Genomic DNA, 5,244 nt, shown 5'->3' on the forward strand with positions numbered 1-5,244 from the left:
TAAAATGGGTGACCCTGGAGGACATTATGCTGAGTGAGGTATCTCAGTCACAAAGGGACAAATGCTATATGGTGCCACTGTTGTAGAATGAGGCTGGCATCGGGGTGGGGGTAAGACTGAGAAAAACTGGATGAAACATGTTTACGGCATTGAAGTCTATGGGGGAGAGAATAGTCTAAAAGTGTTGCTGGTTTCTTATGAGTTAAGGAGGCTCCAAGTTTGAATGCCAGGTACTAGCTTTAGGTAAGGTTTTTCTCTCTGAGATAGTTCTGGAGAAAAGTCCTTGTTTCTGAGCTTCTGCTCTTAAGACTATCTTCTTGGCACTTTGTGTCTCTAATCTTCCATTTGAGGGGCACACTGTCACAGCAGGATAATTGACCAGGTGAGTGTGATGGCTTCTCTAGATTTAGCTTACTGGTGTTGTTTACTTGGCCTGAGGGCAAATGGCTTTGGATCCAAAACAAATCGAAACTTGAATTGAGATGGGAGATGAATTGGCAATATTTTCCTACTTATAATCTCTGAAGCTGTCAGTAAGATCTCGTGGAATTTGATATAATCCATACTGAAGTCTATTTTAATCTTTTATAGCAAGTGTCCCAAGTCTTCCTCATTTTGCAGGCAAGGCTGTGTCATTTGTGTAACGCAAGTTGTTGATGAGTGTTTCTCAGATCCTGATGTCACACTGTTCGTCATAAAGTCTAATCTCTGAATAATTTGGGTGCTTAGTGAAGACAATATCGGGCTGCTAACCGAAAGATATTAAAATTAGCCAATACTAAAACAGTATATTAACAAATAACTTCCAAAAATATAAACTAGGCTTAAAAGGGTCCATGGCAATAGGAATATCATTGTTGATGTCAGATGGACCTCAGCTGAAAAAAGAGAGTATAAAAAAGATGCCTATTTGAGTTTCATTAAATTTTCAATGGCATATGATTGTGTGGATCACAACATATTGGGACAAACAGGAGTCCGAGAACATTCGATTGTTCTCCTGCAAAACTTAGAGCTATACCAAGAAAATATTGTCTTAGCAAAAAAAAAAAAAATCAAGAAAAAGAATATATCAAGGATGTATCTTTTCTCCATAGCTTTTATTTTTTAAACTATTTTATACTGGCTTATTTACAAAGTTTGTATACATTGTTTTTCACACCAAATATTTCTCATTTCCTTCACCATCACCCCACCCCATCCATCAAATTGTGTGACACAATGATCCACCCACCCCTGCCCATCCTCAGCCCTCTGCTCCCAAACTTCCTCCAACTCCTTGAGTTCTAACAGTCATTTCTACAATAATGGTCTTATACAATATTTGACTTATGAGACTCTTATCTCTTAGGATAATGCTTCCCAGTCTCTCCCAAATGGGTATTAATTTAAAAATTCTTTGCTCCTAAATGCTGTGTGCTGTCATGTGAATGTACCATAATTTCTCACTCCATTCAATTGTGGCTGGACATTTGGGCTGTTCCCATGTTTTTGCAATGGTGAATACACTGCCATGAACATTGGTGTACAAGTCTCCGTTTCTGCCTCAGTGTTCATTTTCTCAAGGCATGTTCCAAACAGTGCAGTAGCTGTGTCATATGGAATTTCTATGTTCACATTTTTGTCAAAGTGCCAAACTGCCTTTCCTGGGATGTTGTACCATTTTAAAATTGCACCAACAATGTAGATGAGTTCTTATCTCACCACATCCTTTCCAACATTTATTACTGCTGTCCTGTTAAATATGGTATCTCATTGTGGCTTTGATTTACTACTCTCTTATTGCACTGATTTTGAGTATTTCTTCTTGTGTTTGTGGGCCATCTGAATATCTTCATCTGTAAAAATTCTTTCCATGACTTTTCCCCATTCTATTATTGTGTCATCAGTCTTTTTCTTGTGGATACCTGTCCCGTAGGTTTCTGTAAACTTTTGATATGAGACCTTTGTCTGAAATGATATTGCCAAATGTTTTTGTTATTTTTTTTCCCAAGCAAGAAGTATCCTTTCAACCCGGTGGAATTTTTTTTTTTTAATTTGCACAGGAATTTAATCTTTGGATAGTCCCATTCATCAGTTTTATCATCTCCAGATTTTGCATTTCTGGCTGTATTTGAGAGTCTCCTTGTAAAATAGACCATGGCAGTTAAGCTTAATCTCAGTTTGTCTTTGATGAACTTTGTGAGTTTGGGCTTTACTCCCAGGTCTAAGATCCACCTTGAGTTTATTTTTTAGTATGTTTTAAGATATAGATCCTGTTTCAGCTTTTTGCAGGTAGCAGTTGAGTTTTGCCAGTACTATTTGTTGAAGAGGTTGCCGTATCCCCATTGATAAGTTTTATTTCCTTGCTGAGTTGACCACAGATAGCTGGATCTATTTCTGAGTTCTCAATTCTGTTTCATTGGACTATGTTCCTGTCACTGTACCATGCTGTTTTGGTTACTACATCTGTGTAGTAGTATTTGAGATTAGCAAGTGTTATGCCTTGAGTCTTCCTATCTATGAACAGGACACATTTTTCCATTTCTCAACATCTTTTATTGTGTCTTGCAGCGATGTTCTATAGTTTTCCTTGTATAGGACGTTTGTATATTTAGTTGGATTCATTCTCAAGCATCTCAATTTGTGGTTGGCTATTCTAAATGGTATTGCTTTCTTGGTTTCCTTCTCTGAGTTCTTTTTGTTACCGAAGAGGAATTCCATTTATTTTTAGATACTGATCTTACTTCCTGCCAGTCTAGTAAATTTGCCTACTAACTCTAACAATTTTTTGTTGAGTCTTTGGGGTCTTTTTTGGTATACTATCATATCATCTGCATCTTTAAATGTCTTTTTGCCTATCTGGATGAATTTTATTGCCTTTTCTTGTCATATTGCCCTAGCAAGCATTTCCAATACAATATTAAATAAAAGTGGTTGACAGTGGGCATCCTTGTCTGGTCTCTGTTGGCAAGGAAAATACTTTTAGTCTTTCTCCATTAAGAATGATACTGGCTCAGACGCAAGGCAGGCACTAGAGGCATCACCAAGGGGCCCTGCCTGGCAGTCGGGCCTGCACCCCTGGTTCCTCAGTGCGACATGGCTTCCTTCACCTTTTTCCCCTTTGTCTTCATCCTGCAAGCCTGAAGCACGATCGAGGTGGACAGTGCCGCACTGGAGCTGACTTCGGTTCCTGTACCGACCAATGTTAAAATTGAATCCTATAACCTGTATCCTGTCCTGTACTGGGATTATGAGATGATGGTGCCAAGCTCTGTTTTCACTGTACAGGTGAAGACCTATTGGGAATGTTGGACCACCTACTCTGGATGTCAGAAGAAAGGAAAACCAAATGACTGTTAATATTTCTCACCCATTGCTTACTGAAAATGGAGAAAATGAAGGATTTGAGTATGATGATCATGATGACTGCGGTTTCATATGCAAGATAATATGTGAGAAGCAGTGGAAGCGAAGCCCATGAATTTATGACAGAAACAGAAGCATGCAGTGAGCCTCCGTGTCAGATATCCTTTCCAATACCCTCAGAAAACGCTGAGTTCTGTGTTTCGGCGATTGGTGTCTCAGATAAACAGAAAGTTAAAACAGGAAAGAAGAAAATTGCCTTACCATTTGCAATGAGAAGCCAGGTTTTCCTCTTTCAGATTCTCTGTGGACTCCAGTTGCTTGTGCTGTCCTATTCTTTGTAGGATTGATCACCTTCATTGCATTTTGTCAGACTAAGAAGATAAACCCTTTTAAGAGAAAAGAATATCACATTACCCAAGTCCTTGCTCTCTGTCGTAAAACATGCCACTACAGAGACAAAACCTGAATCAAACATGTGTCACTCATCACGTCCTACCAGCCTGTTGCCCTCGAGAATGAGAAAGTGGTCAGTGAAGAGCAGTTGTCTCCAGCCACAGTTTCAGACTTGCACATGGACAATGACCCAGGAAAAGTGGAGCCCACGGACGACAGTTCTAGTAAAACAGAGGTGGTAATTATTGAAGAAAAAAGCTCTGACATTTTCCCAGGGAGTGCTACAACTCCAGTAAGGAGAGAAAATTCTTTTCAGTCAAGTAGCAACCTGCCTGAACCATACAGTGACACGTTAAATTTGTATCACTTCAGAAATGGATCTGATAGTGGCCTGGTGGAATCGGACATCCTCATATCAGACTTGGAATGTCCCACAAATCCTAAAATGGAAATCAATACAGAAGTACAAGACAGTATCATGATGATAAGAAACACTACCATCTCATTTGGTTATGATAAAACCCATGTGCTGGTAGACCTGCTGGTGGATGATGGTGGCAAAGAGTCCTTGCTTGTTTATAGGCTTCCAGCAGATTCCAAAGACTTATCATAAAGGCAGCTAAGTTACCAGCATTAGAGTATCTTGACAATTTTACTGCTTTGATTTTATGAAAGGATCAGGAATTCAGAAACTGAATCTTGGCTCAAGTAACCAGAATGACTTGTTTGTCAAAGCATTTGTTCAGCAGTGTAACCTTTAATCTGGGGATAGCAGAGTCTCCTTTTTGTAAAACCAAATAAATACATGGAGAACATTGTATCCTATGACTCTGTCTTATCTAACTGGATTAGTAACCATGACTGCTCCTATATAGTAGATGTTAGCACTGTTCTTCCAGCCATTTTAGAATGTTGCTTTATTTTATTTATTTATTTTTTTTTTTTTGGTATCAAGTCTTGGTGCTGGAGAAGAGGATTGAGGGTACTATGGACTGCGAGGAAAACAAATAGATTCATCCAGGAAAGGGTTAAACCGGGCGGCTTCTTGGAGGCAAGGATTCTGAGGCTCTGTCTAACATACTTTAGACATGTTGTAAGGAGGGAGAGGTCCTTAGAGAGGGACATCATGCTCGGTAGGGTGGAGGTACACTGCAGAAGGGGAAGGCCCTCTATGAGGCAGATTGATTCAATGACTGAGGTAATCGGATGGGTGTATCAGAGACAGTATGATTGGCACAGGATAGAGCAGGGTTGCTATGAGTCGCAAGTGACTCAACAGCACATAACAACAAAACAACATCAAGTCTTGGTATTTATTTTTAAAGTTTATGTATGGAGCATTTTTAAATACTTGATCACAAAATAAATTGTGAAGGCCTTGCACAATTGTATTTAAAATGGAATTCAAGTTAATAGAATGAATAAAAAGTAAATATGCGTATCCTTTTTTTTATGGGGCATTACATATCAATATTTTTAAATAAAATATTTTTAAACCTTAAA

The 5,244-nt window shown here is 38.8% G+C and overlaps 1 pseudogene; it reads left to right on the forward strand.

The window, feature by feature from the left end:
- Positions 1-4,354, forward strand: part of LOC102865866 — a 6,970-nt pseudogene extending 2,616 nt beyond the window's left edge.
- The last annotated feature ends 890 nt before the right edge of the window (positions 4,355-5,244 follow it).

The sequence above is a fragment of the Elephantulus edwardii genome, unplaced genomic scaffold (genome assembly GCF_000299155.1).
Source record: "Elephantulus edwardii isolate Elephantulus edwardi_28Jun2011 unplaced genomic scaffold, EleEdw1.0 scaffold00198, whole genome shotgun sequence".
NCBI lineage: Eukaryota > Metazoa > Chordata > Mammalia > Macroscelidea > Macroscelididae > Elephantulus > Elephantulus edwardii.